At 43.7% G+C, this 17,849-nt stretch overlaps 2 protein-coding genes across 7 annotated transcripts in view; one reads left to right on the top strand and one right to left on the bottom strand.

The window, feature by feature from the left end:
- LOC146805193 (putative protein ARB2BP) overlaps window positions 1-4,705 on the bottom strand; it is a 208,836-nt gene extending 204,131 nt beyond the window's left edge. The window contains exon 1 of one of the 5 annotated variants that reach the window (XM_085622384.1): window positions 4,573-4,705. The gene's annotated coding sequence lies outside the window, so the exon portion shown is untranslated. The other 4 variants (XM_085622385.1, XM_085622387.1, XM_085622386.1 and 1 more) reach the window with 4 other exon arrangements.
- Window positions 4,706-4,811: 106 nt separating this feature from the next.
- TRMT10C (tRNA methyltransferase 10C, mitochondrial RNase P subunit) overlaps window positions 4,812-17,849 on the top strand; it is a 129,876-nt gene continuing 116,838 nt past the window's right edge. Inside the window, exons 1-2 of one of the 2 annotated variants that reach the window (XM_085622383.1) lie at window positions 4,844-4,969; window positions 5,075-5,135. The gene's annotated coding sequence lies outside the window, so the exon portion shown is untranslated. Of the gene's footprint in view, window positions 4,970-5,074; window positions 5,136-17,849 lie in introns of both variants that reach the window. The other variant, XM_085622382.1, reaches the window with a different exon arrangement.

The raw sequence follows: 17,849 nt of genomic DNA, 5'->3' as shown, positions 1-17,849 counted from the left end.
TGCATTATTGTGTTTAAAATAGTGTTGCCTATTGCAACCACTTGTAACGGTTTACAAAAGTTAATTGCATATTGTAAAAGTATTTATATAAAGCATCTCATTCTGAGAGAGTATATTTTAATTCCAATTGTTGGTTCTAAAATAAAACAAGCATATATTCTTTATATATAAACCATTGGCCTAGAGTTCAGTTATTGAGTGTGTGAGACCATTTGCTGACTGAGTGTGTACAACAAATGCTTTACACTGTCCTCTGATACTGCCTTACTGCTCGACCAAGCTACCACTTTAGAGAGTAAGGTTATATCTAACTTTAGCCTCTGTCAAACCCTTGGGGACTGTGGACTCTGTACACCCTGTACCTATTAAGGAACAGTACAGAGCCACTTTCTCACAGGATATATTCACTTACTGATCCTTTTCAATTGTTTTCACTAGTCTCTATTTTTCTCTCACACAAGATGCGCTGGTGAAGAATCTATTTGCGTTGCTAGTTACTATATGTGTGGATTACATTGCATAAAGCACGATTTTTCTTTCTGTATGTCAACATGGCTACTATTCGTGCACTCAATGTGCTGAGGAGCACAACAGTAGTTTCAGGCTCGCAAACAGTCCAGTTTATTACTAAAGTGAGCCTCTCGGGTTTTTGCATGCTCTATTATCACATATATTTTGCAGCTTGCATTAACAAGCCAAAAGAATTTCCATTCCCTGCTGCTTTTCACATTTCGCAGTAGATGGGAGATCGGCTCAGCAAGCGTACATGGCATTTCATGTATCAGAGGAACATACAAAACCGGCAGCTTGCATGTGCTTTCTGAAGTGAGTAACTATTTACCATCCTGTCTACCAAAGAGAGCAAAGCGGTACAAAAAGGGGGTGGTGATGGACGGAGCATCAGAACCAATCAAACACTCACACCCAGTCAACAGATCTGGGTTTGATCCATGACCGTTCTTTAGCCCACTCTGCCACCCCAGTTCAGACATGGCCATATGCAAATCAGTTTGTTCGCCATAAGTTGGCAGGGTATGCTCAGACGTGAGTCCCTTGCTCACTTTGCCACTGGATTCAAGCAAGCCTGGCTGAAGACGGCTGAAATGCCAGAAACCGGTCCTAGGAAGCTTGTTTCCGGTCCAGGGAAGGCATGGCTTGGCAGTTTGTGCTGGACTGTTCCCATGAGGCACAGGGTCAAACTGATTTGCATATGGCCATGTCTGAACTGGGGTGGCAGAGTGGGCTAAAGAACGGTGATGGATCAAACCCAGATCTGTTGACTGGGGTTGAGTGTTTGATTGGTTTTGTACTACCAAAGAGAGCAGGCAAGTCCCTCCTCTCTCTATTGACCACCACATATCAAAAAGGCATAAAAAGTACTTGTGACTGGGATGCGGCAAGGTAGGGGGTCTGGTACTAAAGGGCCACTCCGAGGAAGGCCTCTGAAGTCAGGTCACAAGACAAAGATGCGGGCCTTTACATGAGATATTCTGAATTATTTAAGATGTGAATAGAATACAGGAATGGTTTTGTCTAGTTGGTTTGCGCAGGGAGTAAACCAGGACCAATCGAATATGTCTCAGCTCTAAGAGGAGACGCGACACGGAGTCTCTTGAGCTCTCCAAAGTCTGCTCTCAGACTAGCAACCATTTCAATAATCACTGCGTTAAGCATTGTCCGTAAATCTCTTGCAAAAGAACGAGTTTCTGTACATGCCACTGTGGACAAGCTCCGGAGACTCAAACAGCACTGTCGAGGCTGTGGGCAGAGGGTCTGGGGTTGGCAGTTGCATTGGCATAGCCAATAGGTCTCACTTTTGGGACCTAATAAGTGTTTAGCTATGCAACAGTTGATGTTGTTGCACCAAGGATATTGTGCTGCATAACTAAATACTTGTACGGTCCCAAAAGCGGGACCTATTGGCTATGCCAATGCTTGTTTACTTTGAGCAGGTTAGAAAGTTCTCACATGATGCAAAAAGAGGACAAAGTTCCAGCAAGAGCGTGATTTATCCAAGGTCAGAATATGTGGTCAAGAAGAACTTAGATTGCAATACATTACTGCTTGTTTCAAGGTCCATACAACTCCCATTTTACCCTATTTCAGCGAGTATACAATGGGATTTGGTGCTTTTTTCACCCGGAGGAAAAAAACATTTCTCCCAGTATTTTACTTGTTTTGTTTGAAGGATTCCTATAACTACAAACAAAACAGAGAGCGGAATAACTTCAAAAAAGGATTGCCCAAGTGCACACAATTTGCAGACGTTAAGAAGTCAAAGATTAAAAAGAACGATGTCTGGTTCCACCGTTCCCTATTTGCTCATTAAACTGGGATTGTCAGTGAGTGACTGATGGAAATGCTGGTGGACTACCATTACAGTAAAGAGCTGCTCAGGTGGGGGCCTTGCCGAGAATATTACTACGATACTTCTTACTAGCCTATTTTGGTGATGTGGCAAAGCCAGAATAAGATGTAAAGTCCTTTATTTCTACGTCCCCTGCTGGGGTTAGTCTTTTCCCAGTCTTGTGGTCTTTGCCCACCCCAGTGACTTATCCAGCTTGTTAGCATTGCAGGCTTACCCAAGAGGTTGCAGATGGACTGAGACTCCAATACAAAAATACACAAGTAATCAAACTTGATAAACTAAAGCTATATCATTTAAAACGTCTAGGGGTATGATTTGGAGCGGAGCGACTTTTGAGCGCAAAAACGTGTCTGGCGATTCACAGTCCACTCAAATCAAAGTCATCCAATGGTTGCACGTGTCCTCTGTAGTGATAAAGTTTGGAGATCAATATTCCAGGATCAAGGTTAGTGTGTAACACAGGGTTCAGTTAAAAATGAGCAACTGGGAGACTAAAAGGTTCATAAGCTGAAGAAAAAAAAAAAAAAAAAAAAAAAAAAAAAAAAAAAAGAAGGAGAAAAGAGGCGAGCTTAGAAAAGCGAAGGAACGGGAAAGGTCCATAGAAAACTGGCGTTAGGAAGAATGGAGAGAGAAAGGAGGGAAATCCTGAGTGGGGAGACGGGAGAATAGCAAAGTGGAAGAAAAAAAAGACACACCAAAGATACATGGTAAAAGTAGAGAGGGGTAAAAAGAGGAACCTAGGCTGGATGTGATGAAGAGTTAAGAGGTGAATGGTGAAAGTGGTAAGAGTGAGAAATGACTGGTGCATGAATGGAGGAGAAGGTATCTGGACGGAGCTGTAAGAAGGGGAAGCCTGGGGGAGAAAAAGAAGCTGAAGGGCCTGTGATGATAAATAGGGAAAGGAGAAGAGTAGCAAAATAAATGAAAACACCAAACGGAGGAAAGGACAGGAGATTAAAGAGGGAAACAGCCTGGAGAAGGGGAGAAAAGGGCGGCGAAGATAAAAGGAAGGAATCAAAAGAGGACTGGAGAAACGGACAACCGGACCGGGTGAGATGATGTTAAGTGGTATGAAAAAATGCAAACTGCTGAGAAAAAAAGGTGGAAAGCTTAAAGGGGAAAGAACTTTTCTCCTACTACATATTCAGCCACTAATGTTTCCGAAAGGTTGTGCTGCGCTAATGTGGGCCGCCGAATGGGTGTCCGGGCTTATTTTTGGTTCCAAGCGAAAGTGAATGCCCAACCCTTTCCACCAATGATCTGTTGAGACAGTCATGAATTTGGAAATCCTTTGCAGCATTCAAACCCTTTCCTTTAATTAAAATAAATTTTCCAGTTTTTAGATTAAGAGCGAGAACGTTAGACGAGTACACTGAATGTCTTGTTACACCCTATTCTCCCATGAGAGATCTGACCAGCCTCGCCGAGATTGTGAGTTAATTTGAAACAAAACTGTGTTTTTTTGGCACAGCCTCATTTCAGAGATACTCTGGTGTAGCTTACAGCAAGCGAGTGCGCTTGGCAGACAACAGCACAGGCTCGGAGTTGTAAGCGCCACCTGCAGTGTAGCATCCCGCCCCCAATTCACGCCCACTATTAAAGCAAAATATGCAAATCTACAATGAATGGCGAAACTGCACTGCAAATTTATCAGTGGAGACTACAAAAAGAAGTGTCTCTTATGGCTTCATATGAAAGATCAGGAATAAAATAAAAACCAGCCCCCGACCTTCCACTAGCAACCTGGGAGATGTATGCTTGGTTTCACTTCAATTCGATGAATACAGCAGATTTCTAAAAAGAAAACCTAGCGTTGAATCAAGGTGTCCGTAATGTCATCGGGCATAGAATAACCTTATAATACGGGTCACTAAAGTCTTCCCGCGCCAGGAGGCTCACTTACTGTAGTACCGCGTTGTGGCCATTTCACTGATAAATTACAGTTCCAGTCTTACGTTTGTGGAGTGTCTCGTTTTTTTGTATTTTCAAATCTGGCCTCTTTTACCAATTTAGACCTAAATTTAGAGCTAAAAGAAACGCCCACTGCGGACACTGACCCGCTCACAGGTACTGCCTGCCCCTACTATGCTGTTCTCCTCTTCCGACCTCCACTCTCGAATTAGAACGTATCGGAGACCGTATGCTCCATTCTCCCAGGCTGTAGTCAACACTCAAAAGGACAATCTACAACGAGGACGACTTACGCACTGTTTTGGGCAATACTTTTTCCGGGTTCACTGCCTTATTATCTTCCGGTTAGCAAGGTAGTGTGAAGGGAGGCAAATTCGGTTCAACTGTGGCTGGGCTGCATTATGAGCAGAAAAGGGTCACTTCCGGTGCATCAGTAGGTGTGGTCTTTTCTAGCGTTCTTCTGCTATAGGTTGCTAAACCTTTCGGGGGAGGGGCTTTTGTTTTCTAACCAATTGAAACGCTTACTGGGAAGTTCGGCCTCTAAATGCCCCTTTTGTTCCGCCCTGTGGCTGTCAATCACGTTTTCAACATGCTGTCTGATAACCTTCTCTTGTCTTCTGAAATTAACGTTGTTTTAGAATCGAAGGGAAAAAGCAATTGAATGAGTACAATCTTGCCTGAAAACGGAAGGTAAGAGGAATACTCGGCAACCACTTTCTTGGTGAGGGATGGTTAACGTCTGCTCGGTTACTTTCGTATACATGGGTGAAGAACTGTTATTTTTTTTATCTTCAGAGCTTTTTGAATGTTTTTTGGAGTGCCCCAAACGTTTGGACCAAAGTAGCATAAAGTCTTGGTAAGAGTTTGTGCTTTGTTTCGGTGGTAAAATAGCTAGGCAATCCGTATTTGTTATTTTTATGTGTGAAGTTAAGTTTAATGGTGAGTCTGTTGCAGTGCTTTAAATGGGCCGGTACTCACCGATACTGAGCAGTGCCGGTCCTCGGATTTTTGGGGCCCCGGGCAGAAAGGGAATGTGGGGGGCCCCTCTAATTTGCATACAACATGAATTCGCCGGAAAGGACATCACAGGAAGTGCCATCAATTGACTACTGTTGAAGTGCTTTGCAAGAAGCAACTTTCTTGGAGCAGATATCAATAAAACAAAATGAACATAAATATTAAAACTAATAAAATAAGTATATATATTTTAAATTTCTACTACATAGATATATATTATACAGGTGCTGTTGCACAAATCTTGCCTCCCAGTTGTCATGTCAGCAAATGCTGGCCACTTCGGCGCACTGATTGATCCTATTTTTTTTTAATTTAATACGTTTTATATAGCGCTTGCTTGACCCGTGGGTATCAGAGCGCTTTACATACACACCGTAGGAACAGAAGAAAAATTGCATTATATAGTAGGGAGGCGGTAAGGAAGTCAACAGATATAAGTACAACATAAAAATTAGGTAAACAGTACAGGAGAGGGAGAGAAAAAGAAAACAAAGGTGACTAACATAATCCGGTTGCCATCTATTCTTGAATGTCAGGTGAGGGAGTAGTCAACTCGGATATTGAAGTCTAGGTTCGTTTACGTTGGTCAGGAAAGTATTTGTTGAGGAGATGGAGTTTCAGGTCCCTTTTGAAACAGGAGAAGGAGGGGTTGCATCAGGTCTCTAGGGAGAGCGTTCCAAACAGCCGCGGTTGGTAGTAGGAGTAGCTGCAGGGCGGTGACGTGGGGAGGGGCAGGGTGGGGGGTAATAAACTATGAATTACATAGGTTTACAGGTAAATTAACATATACATTAATAAAACGAATTTCGTTGCGTGCACTGCATCCCCAAATGCGATGCAGTGCACGCAACGAAATTAGTTTAATTAATTTATATGTTAACTTACCTGTAAACCTCCGTAATCCATAGTTTACTACCCCCCACCCTGCCCCTCCCCACGTCACCGCCCTGCAGCTACTCCTACTACCGACCGCGGCTGGTTCCAAATCCTGGGAGCGTTGCCAGAAAAGGATCAGGACTGAGTGGTTTTCTTTTTCAGTTTCGGAGGGATAAGAAGGAGTGAGTTTGAGCTTCTCTGAGTTCTGGATTTTCCTGCTTTTATCAGTTTGTTGTTTAGGTAGTTGGGGAATGGAGAGTGAAGGGTTTTGTGTGTGATGCAGGCCAGCTTGTAAAAATACATCTCCCTTCCATGGGAAGGCAGTTGAGGGAAGGTGTGAAGGGTTTAGTTTGTGATGCAGGCCAGCTTGTAAAAATACATCTCCCTTCCATGGGAAGCCAGTTGAGGGAAGGTGTTATGTGTTCAAATCTTTTTACCCTAGATATGAGTCGAGCTGCCATATTCAGCACTGCCATTAGTGGAGCTAGGTGAGCTTTTGGAGTCCTGTTAGGATGGCGTTTCCGTAGTCCATTTTAGAGAGAACTAAGGATTGAACTATTGTCATGAGATTATCTTGGGGAAGGAAAGGTTTCAATTTCTTAAGGTGTTTTAGTGAGAAAGCACACCTTTTGCAGAGTTTTTGATGTGGACCTCCATTGATAAGTTCTTGTCAAGGGTAATGCCTAGAGACTTAACTGAGTTGGATAGGATGGGAGTAGTTTAGGGCATCCAGATTCTTAAGCCACTCTTAATTTGGTCGGTGGTTACTTTTTGGAGAGAATAGTATTAATTCCATTTTATCTGGGTTGAGCTTTAAGTGGTTCGCATTGAACCAAGATTGGATCTCGGGTAGAGTGACATTTAGGTGTCGGATGTTGCTGGGTGAATTGATTTTGTAATAGATTTGGGTATCATCTGCGTATAGGTGGTAATTCACTCCCACTTTTTTCTGGATGATTGTGAGGGGCTCCATGAAGAGATTGGAGAGGGAAGGAGAGAGGATCGAGCCTTGTGGGACCCCAAGTGTGACTTTAGTTGGCTTCAAGAGACAGTAGTTGATTTTGGTTTGTTGTGAGCGGTGCAGATGGAAGAAAGTGGAGCATTTTAGTACTGCACCATTAATGCCAGAGCGCCTCCTCAAGGTCTCCAGAAGAGCTGGATGGTTTACTGTGTCAAATACAGATGATAGGTCTATAAGGATGAGGAGGACATCTCAAGACCTGGCTCTTCGAGCAGTAGCGGTTCCCCCCTCCCTTCAGCGCCTTGAGACCCTCACGGGTAAGTAGTGCGCTTTACAAATTCCTTGATTGATTGATTGAGACAAGCGTTACCTTTGTCTAAGGCACTGTGGATATCGTCAGAGATGTTGAGAATAGCTGTTTTGGTGCTACAGCCTTTCCTGAATCCTGATTGAAAGGTGTCGAGGAGGTTGAACTCCTCAATGTGTTTGTTGAGTTGGTGGAGAACGCATTTCTCCAATGCTTTTGCTAGGAACGGGAGGTTGGAGATCGGTCTGAGGTTGTTGAGATAGTTAGGGTCAGCCCCTGGTTTCTTGAGTATGGGTGTGATTTGTCCTAGTTGAAGGGAGTCTGGGACACAGCCTGAAATTTGAGAGGAATTGATGATTTGGTCCAGAAAGAGGCAATGGTGTGGTTGAGTTTTTTAGGTCTCGCCTGATCCAGCGCATGTGCTGGTCTGGCCGAGACATTTAGTGTACGGGTTTTGAAAGTGCTGCCACACGGCCTAGCGCTTGCGTTCACGCGCGCAGCCGGAAGCTTTCAGCGCCCGAGGCGCCATCTGGAGCTTTCACTTTTTCTGCCCGCGTCGCGCGGCCAATGCTTGTTTTCCAAGCTTTGGCCGCGCGCGCACACAACTCTCGCTTCTCCCCCCTCCCCCACCACATATGGCGTCTCTCGCGCGCAGCCAATGCTTGTTTCTTTTGGCTTAAGCACTCAGCAAGAGCACGTGTGTTATCCAACTGCCTCCCTAGTGAGCTTCTCTTCCCCTTCGGTGCTCCGTGTTGCTCTCCTGCCTGTGTACTTCTCCCTCCTCCTCTCTCGCCCCTTGTTTCTGTGCCCCGCCACATAATTTCATGGTTGCCTACCTGTCTGTGTGCTTCTCCCCCACCTGCTTTACATTACTCTCTCTTCAGCCCCCTCTCTTCCCCACCCCGCTGCTGCTCCCTCCATCCTACCCTCGGTGTTGCTTCCCCCACCTGCAACTCCTTCTCCCGTCAGTTGCATCTCCTCCCCAACCTCGCCCTCTGTGTTGTATGCGTTACCCCTCCGCACCCGCCGTGTTACTCCCCCCCGAACCCTATCATTCTATGTTGCTCACTTCCCACCAGTGCATCATTAAAAAAAAAATTGCTTGCATAATTTTGTTGGCATGGGCATGTAATGGGTGCGAACTGACAAAATGACGCAACTGCTATGTCATAGCGCTTGTTTACAGTTTATTTGCTGTAGCCATGCTGCACAGCACCAGCAATTATGTGCAGCATTGGCTAAGAACCATCAGGAAAGCCAATAGTTACCAAAGGCATGACTCATTGGCTTTGCCAGTGCTTGTTCTCTTTACTATGCTTGTTTTCTTTACTAGTTTTTCACGCCTGGACAGATTCAGACATGCTCAGCTTATTATTGCCAGCTTTTCTCCAGTTTTGCCTTACTACAGTCTCTCTTTCAATCATTCCATCAGTTTTATATGATGCTCATCACTGCTTCTCTAGACAACTTTCCAATAATTTCTTTTTTCTCCTTCCCAGTAACAATTTTCCCCCTTCCTCGTAGTTTCTTTTCCCCTAAAACCAATGCAACTGTCAGCTTCTCAAGTTAACGTTCATAGATCTGTAATGACTATCTTACTATTTTTAAATAACCTTCCAGTAACATATAGGGTGATTAAGCAACAACAAAGAAGGGCGTGCATATGGCTACAAACACATACACATGAAGGTCAACCTGGAACACAGGATGCCTTGTACTCTAGCAACTTGGCTGTCTGCTTTACAGGTTAGCACAACTTACCAGCTCATCGCCAGAGAATGGTTTGTTCAGAATAGAGAACAGCTCTAAACCCAGCTCTACTAGTCCCTCACATTTGTACGGCATTCTATTACTTTCTTTGATAGTGCCTCATGTTTGTAAAATCGCGAAGAGGGTCTGATCCAATCTATTCCAGTGATTTGCATTCATAAGGGATCCAATCCGCTGCTATTGCCTCACGTGGGTGTCATGCTGCTGTTGCTGATGATGTCGCTTTGCACTAATAACCCAACCCCTACACTTCATGACACAACACTTGGCTTATCAGGACTATAAAGAAGGTAACAGAGCCTCCAAGGAGATTGAGGGAGTCACAGAAGGGCATGATAACCATCTTGTTGGACTGCACTACATTGTGCATCCACCAGCAATCAGCGCCTTTGAGTGGTTCGTGCTAGGCAACCATTTCACAAGGGTCTGTATGTCATACATTGAGCTCTGACTTGAATACTCCTCTTGTCACACACCGCTTGAAACAGGTACAGCTACACAACAACACTTTACCCAACAGTAACTGTTCTTGAGGGCACCACAAAGCTGCAGGGCAGAACGAGAGCGAAAACATCTCTAGGTTGTTTTTTAAACAAGCGTGAATGAGCCGGATCTACTCTCTCAAGAAATGTTTAGGGGTTTTCTCCCCTAAAGAAACATTGGGGAAAACATCTACCGAGCAGATACTTTTTTACAGCACAAAATATCAATTATGCTGGGTAAAAAGTCTAAAGGGGCTCTCTGGCTCTCTGCCTGCCTGCTCAGCCTTTGATGAGGTATGTTAGAATGTTGAGGGTGGTTGGGATTCTAGTGTGATCAGTTGGTGAGAAGGGGCTGAGCAGGGAGGACGCTGCTCCTGGTGGGGCATTAAGAAGGAACAGAACATCTCCTTATAACCTGTAACTAATGATTGGGATCTGAAGAATAAATCATCTTTCATTAATACAAGACCTTGCCTGCGCCCATTCATTCCTTTTAACACTGGCGACGAGTTAAAGAACCTGCGTGTACCTTCAAGGAGTTTGGACTTATGAAACTGAAGGGCCTACTTTGGATGAACTTGGAACTGAAGAAGCGCACTTAAGGAAAAAAAGAAGTAATTTTGCACTCCACAAGCCCCACCAGTGACCATAAGACCGGTCAGCCCTATTGTGGAGGTGCCTGATGATGGACTGGGGTGAGAGTTCTCCAAAAGACTGATTGGACTAGTTGCTGTTTGGTCCTGGGTAAAACCGACATCCCTGTGAGGAGTAAAGGCTGGTAGTCTACTATTTCTATCAGCATCACAGCATCACACACGCACTACGGAGCATCGCATTTCAGTCTGTGTGCCCGTTTCAATTGGTGTTGGTTATGTCTCACTTGAGCTGCAACGTGGCAGAGGAATAGACAGCTGCACCGTGTACTGGGGATTTGGCAACTGGGAGCTGTTCCGGAGTAAACTGTAGTACTGTACAGTAGGAATTTCTCCGACTTTGTCTGCCAAGAAGTGGATCTTGCAGTGACTTTTGTGGAATTACTTCCTCGAGTTTTGTTTGCCCTTATGCTGCTATGTCTATGTTGAGACTGGAAGTATGCGGTAATTTGCAACCGCCGCAATCGGGCTTTTAAAAAAAATAAAGAGAGACTGTGACTAAACTGTGGATTTATGATCGGACACTCCTGTGTCGGGGGGCACGAGTCGAGCCCCAAGAAGTGTTTGCCTGGACTTCGTGCTCGCATGGAGTATTGGCGTGACAGCTATGGGAGTAATTTAACGTCCTAAGATGGTGGCCATAACGGTCGGATATTGATTTGAGGTTTAAAAACATACCGGCATTCTGTAAGTAGCGCGTGGTTCTCTTGAAGAGTGGGTTTCCGCGCGCTGAGCCGTCTTTCAAGTTCTTCTCCGATGCGCGTCATTGTGGAACGCGTATTGTCAACGCGACCCCGGATGTTCCTTGGTGACCTCAGCGTTGTTGTTACGGCGTTTCGTAATTGCGTAGTTCAATGCGGATGGTCGTTGGACGTTGCCCTGGTAACCACTGCGCGGCGAGTTTCATGATGGTGGATTTAGGAATTCTTTGATCGCGGGTATTTCGGGACGCTATCCTGCATGATGTCACTGGATTGATCAGCTGGGGGAGTCCTAGGTGAGAATCTCGGGTGAGAGATCGCTCACCGGAGCCAGAGACTTTCCTCTTCTTTATTTTTCAGCAATGTGACACTGTTATTGTTTTTATGTTCTGAATGGTGGGGTTTATTTCCCTAGGATGTGGTGGTTGGTTGGGCTACAGTTTATTATTGGGGGTTTTGTGCATTTGAGTTTAAATTCCTTATTGTGGCCAATATATTTTGGGGTTCAAGGATATACTTGTTTTGATATGTTGCCTTGAACTGTTGGGGGTTGAAGGTTACCCTGTGTTTGTATAAGGGTTAAAGGATACCCTAAATGGTCTAGAGTCACCCACGTGTGGGTGTGTCTTGGGTTAAAGGATACCCTAAATTTTGTTTTGGGTTATAAATACCCATAGTGTTTTGCGTGTGTGTGTTTTAGGGTTAAGGGATACCCTAAATTTTGACATGGGTTATAAATTCCCATAGTGTATATTGAGTGTGTGTTTTAGGGTTAAGGGATACCCTAAAATTCGTCGTGGGGTATAATTACCCATAGTCTTTTGCGAGTGTGTTTTTGGGTTAAAGGGATACCCTAGATTTGACATGAGTTATGGTTACTCATAGTTATCGCAAGTGTGTTTTAGGGTTAAGGGATACCCTGATTTCTCAGTTTTAGTTACCTATAAAGCATTTGGAGTTTTAAGGTACCCTATGTTTGGTTAGGGTTAAGGGATTTTGTCTTAGATTTGTCTTATTGGTAGATCTGTTTTGTCTTAGGTTGTGCAGCTTAGGGTTGTAGATCCCTTTTCTGCCGCAGTCTTGTGCCTTTTTATGAGGCATAATGGGTACGTTGTGGGGTGTAGTGTAGTGTCTTGTACCCATAGTTGTAGTCTGAGTTTTCATGCTTGTTTTGCAATTTTGTTTTTGATCATTATCAGGGGAAGGATGGTGTTTAATGTGTTGGTTATTCATCTTTCCTTTCTACTAAATGTGTGTTAAATTTTATCTTCATGCATTTTACTGTTATGATCATTATCGCTGGGGGGGTGATGTTTAATTAGTTGTTATTAATGCATCCTCCTATGCTCAGTGAGTGTTGTATTATCTTACACTTGTTGATTGTTTTCAAATATTATAAGGGGGGAGATGTGTTGTGATGTGCTTATTCTCTATACACTCTCCCTACTCTGGCTCTCTGCCTGCCTGCTCAGCCTTTGATGAGGTATGTTAGAATGTTGAGGGTGGTTGGGATTCTAGTGTGATCAGTTGGTGAGAAGGGGCTGAGCAGGGAGGACGCTGCTCCTGGTGGGGCATTAAGAAGGAACAGAACATCTCCTTATAACCTGTAACTAATGATTGGGATCTGAAGAATAAATCATCTTTCATTAATACAAGACCTTGCCTGCGCCCATTCATTCCTTTTAACAGCGTGCATATGGCTACAAACACATACACATGAAGGTCAACCTGGAACACAGGATGCCTTGTACTCTAGCAACTTGGCTGTCTGCTTTACAGGTTAGCACAACTTACCAGCTCATCGCCAGAGAATGGTTTGTTCAGAATAGAGAACAGCTCTAAACCCAGCTCTACTAGTCCCTCACATTTGTACGGCATTCTATTACTTTCTTTGATAGTGCCTCATGTTTGTAAAATCGCGAAGAGGGTCTGATCCAATCTATTCCAGTGATTTGCATTCATAAGGGATCCAATCCGCTGCTATTGCCTCACGTGGGTGTCATGCTGCTGTTGCTGATGATGTCGCTTTGCACTAATAACCCAACCCCTACACTTCATGACACAACACTTGGCTTATCAGGACTATAAAGAAGGTAACAGAGCCTCCAAGGAGATTGAGGGAGTCACAGAAGGGCATGATAACCATCTTGTTGGACTGCACTACATTGTGCATCCACCAGCAATCAGCGCCTTTGAGTGGTTCGTGCTAGGCAACCATTTCACAAGGGTCTGTATGTCATACATTGAGCTCTGACTTGAATACTCCTCTTGTCACACACCGCTTGAAACAGGTACAGCTACACAACAACACTTTACCCAACAGTAACTGTTCTTGAGGGCACCACAAAGCTGCAGGGCAGAACGAGAGCGAAAACATCTCTAGGTTGTTTTTTAAACAAGCGTGAATGAGCCGGATCTACTCTCTCAAGAAATGTTTAGGGGTTTTCTCCCCTAAAGAAACATTGGGGAAAACATCTACCGAGCAGATACTTTTTTACAGCACAAAATATCAATTATGCTGGGTAAAAAGTCTAAAGGGGCAGACAGAAAATATTCAAAAACCTCAGAGTCTGCCACAGTAATCAGGAGCAGTATTTCTCCAAACACGATAATAATGTATTTGCTTTTAAAACCAAGCATCAGATTCAAAATAAATGGATGCAAAGCAGGGCACTATGTATGTCACCCTATCTGATACACGGCACCTCACTGAAGGAACTGCCCAAACAAAATGCAATGTCAAAAGAAATAACGCGTTTTTTTTAATTAACCATCAGACCACAAGGCCCACCCTTGTTTCTGTGTGAATTAAGAGTTCTTTAACATTTTTGGGCAGCTTAAAATTTTAGCCTTCTAGGGGGTGGAATTAAAATTCCAGCCTATCCTTCTTTTTTGTATTTTTTTTATTTTTAAATGCCAACCTGTCAGGGGATCAGTCATGTTCAAAAACTTCAATGTGAGAATACTTTTATTGTTTGATTAATAAAAATCATTACAATGATGAATATGCTACCATAATAAGAACGTGTGTCAAGAATAGATATTAAAATATTTACATTTATACCATCACAATAAGTAAATATACGTCATAAAATAATTTAAAAACTCCTAGAGACCTGTTTTTTATAATAATAAAAAGTATTAACTCATCTAAACGGTACAACCCCCTTTTTTTTAAAAAAAGGAAAGTGATTAAAAAACAGTTAAGGGCCATAATCTTCCGTTCAGATTTTTTCGTCTATTAGGGCCACAAACGGACATTGATTTTTAAAAGGCAATAATCAATAACACTGTAATTAAGTCAGATTTTGTGGTAAAGACCCTAGTGGTGCGAGTCCATTTATATTGTAGGGTCCCTGCATACAATATTTGAGGGTTCCAAGATTACACAGGAAAACAAGATGGTCCGTACGCAACAGGCCATGTTCTGCTGCAATTGGGTGATGCTGACAGATGTACAAATCCGGTGAAGCAGTAAAGGGTTTAATCTGTCCTTTGATAGTTAACCGTTAATGGCATACTGGCTCTCGCTGTGTGTAAATTTTCTTGCTGTTCCTGTGATGAACTTGGTGAACCGGATGTTGAGCTGTGGATTGTCCGGGTTCATTGATGCAAGGATGGCTTGCCGGCACGTACGAATTCCAAGTTTGTTCCATTCGCTCTTTAACAAGAACTTTCGATCGTCGTGGACTGCAGGACATAGACATGACACATGCTCGATTGTTTCTGGGCTGCTCCCGCACCCCCTGCATGTTACGTTGGAATTTGTGCGGCGCCATCCTGGCAAATGGTACAGGAATGGCCATTCACCCATTCTGAGGGCCAAAAATCTTTTTTTCCACAGCGCTGAGTAGGTACATGACAGGTAGTGTGCCATAATCCCTGGTTTGAATCCTGATATGATTGACCAGGCGTGCTTACGATGCACCAGTTGGGCTCTATCCGAATGAAAAGACCAAAGGCGGACGTTTCTTTTGATGTAAATTTTAAGAGCCTGCTGAGATGGATTAGAGGACCAAATTTCTTCTGTATCGAAGAGTTTTAAAGAATCTTGCAGGTAGCGCCGGAATGAACTGCCAGGATAGCCGGCTGAGATTTCCACCCACAAAAGAGCCTCCAGGGTTCCTTCTCTGGAGGTACGCAATTTATTGCACAACCTGATGTATGCTCCACGCCCTACTGCTTGATGGTCTTGAAGACCAAACTCGAGACGTATTTGGGCGGGAGATGAAGATTTTGGTAGACCCAGCGCCTGTTTAAATATTCTTGTTGTTATTTTATTTACGTGACTGTTGTCTTTCCCTTGCATGATCTCCTGGCCATAGGTGAGGAAATTGATAATTTTTGCCTTCATGACAGTTATAAGTGGGGTCAGACTGGGACCAGATAGTTCCCTTGCTAGAGTCTTAAAAGCCACCTGGATTGTCAGGGCTTTGGCTTCTACCTCTTCTCTGTGTTTGGAGAATATTCCCCTTCTGTCCAAGTGAACCCCCAGATACTTGTAAGAAGGGGCTCTGTCGACGTTATTACCATTATATCGCCAACCTCCACCTTGATATTTCCTTTGCCCAAAGGTGATTGCCTTTGTCTTTGTTAAGTTCAATTCGAGATCATTTTCGTTGGTATATAGAGACAACCGATCGAGTAGTCTCTGCAAGCCAACCCTGGTGTGACTTAGCAGGACCAGATCGTCTGCGTATAGTAGATTACTAACTCTTGTCCCGGCAAGTTTTGGGGGGTGAGAATTAACTTCGTCAAGTGATTCTGACAAGTCAGAGATGAAAAGATTGAAAAGAAACGGCGCCAACACACACCCTTGTTTCACTCCGAGGTTTGTATTTTCCTTGAGATATAGGTTCCATCCCCAAGTTTTATACGAACCCATGTGTTGGTGTGTAACATGATTATGGCTTGTAATAACACTGGTGGAATCCCCCATGTCCGCAATTTAAGCCATAATCGGCTTCGGGGTACGCGGTCGAATGCAGCCTTAAAACCAACGAAACAGCCATGCATTAACGTTCCTGAGGCCACCACTTTGTCCAGCAGGACAGAAATTGCAAGCAAGTTCGTTATAGTGCCTGATTTTTGCACAAATCCGGTCTGGTTAAAAGGTATAAGATGTTTTTTTGCAGCCCAGGATGCCAGATCTTGAAGGAGCAGCTTAGCGTAATATTTTGATTCCACGTCCAACAGAGTGATCATCCTATAGTTTTTTGGATCTGATCTCTTGCCGCCTTTGTAAATTGGCTGAATAATGGCACCTTGCCACGATTCCGGTATTACCGATTTGGTCTGGCAATAGGAAAAGAGCGGTGCCAATTGGTTTCCCCAAAATTCTGTATCCTGTTTAAACAGAGACTGGGGGAGCCCGTTTGGCCCTGGAGCTCCGTCTGAACGACCCTCGGTTATGATTCGAACAGTTTTTTCTCTAATAATTCCCAGAGTTGTTGGAGCACTTTGTGACAGATCTATAAACTGAAGCAGAGATTCCGTATTGGTTGTCGATGGGGTCCTTGTATTTAATTCGACATGGTTTCCTAATATCCTTGCATCCGTTGTGCCAGGTAGTTGGCGTGAATTCGGTTGAGGAGCCGTGACTGGTGGTCTGGCCGGTGGGACATCTTTTTCTGGTTCCTCAAAGTGAGTTGTGAGATAGGAAACCCATTCAGCTTCAGAGATATTAGCACTGCTTTGTCCTCCTTGTTTGTGTATTTTAGTATTAACAAGTGACCAGAAGAATTTTGGGTTATGATTTTTATTTGCGTGTAACAATTTTAGCCAGAACTGCTCAGAGCGGTTCTTTTTCTCAGTAAATACTGCACGTCGAAGTGCTTTTTGAGCTTGCTTATATTTGTTAAGATTATGATTATAATCTTCCCCAGGGAACCTGCGTAGTTGTCTTAGAGCACTGTTACGTACTATTTTTAATTTCCTGATTTCGGCTGTTATTATTGCCTGATTTCCTTTTTTGGTTTTCCGTGTAGTACGTGGGAATTTTTTAAGCAGTTCCCGGGAGAAGAATTCCCATGAGGAAATAGGCGGGAGTGCAGCAGTACTCGTAGAATCTCGCTGGACTCTACATTGACTCATTATTGCTGGTATAATCGGGTCAGACCACTTCAGCCTTTGGAGGTTATCAGTGTAGTTTCCTTCTGAAGTCAAACTTGTTGTGGCGTGATGTACTAAGTGGAATGACAGGGTGGTCACTTGAGGACGATGGTCACTGTCTCCTCGAGCAGCTATGGTATAATTCTCGATGAGAGGGAGAATTTCCTTGTTACAGATGGTATAGTCTAAAAAGGAATGAGTATGACCGTTTGATCTTGTCCAGTTTGGAGGATTATCCTTGGGGAAGCGACCGTTTAAGATTGTGTATCCCAGAGCACTAAGTTGTAGCACCATGTATTCGCCTAGTTTGCTAAATTTATTGCCAGTGGGTTTTATTTGTACCAGAGTATCTGGCCACGGTGCATCATACTCTTTCGGAAATTCTTGAAAGAGGTTTGTGTTGTAGTCACCAGTTACTAGGCAGGCTGGTCTTTTGTAGTTACTTTGTATGTTACACAGAACCTGGATTAGATGGTTAAACTTCATTTTTTTCTCCCTGGCACTTGGTGAGATGTAAATATTGATCAGGATTAGTTGTTCAGTCTGTTTAGGGTTGTCAATCCTTACGCCGGAAATCCAATCTTCTTCAAATGTCAGTTGCACTATATTAACATTTAACTTGGCGGAGATGTAAATTGAAAGACCGCCACTGGGTCGACCCGATTTGTGCAGCCTCTGAGCTGGTGTTCTGT

Source organism: Triturus cristatus, chromosome 8, assembly GCF_964204655.1.
Source record: "Triturus cristatus chromosome 8, aTriCri1.1, whole genome shotgun sequence".
Taxonomy (NCBI): domain Eukaryota; kingdom Metazoa; phylum Chordata; class Amphibia; order Caudata; family Salamandridae; genus Triturus; species Triturus cristatus.
The sequence above is the reverse complement of the archived record's forward strand: the minus strand, read 5'-3'. Positions and strand labels throughout refer to the sequence as shown.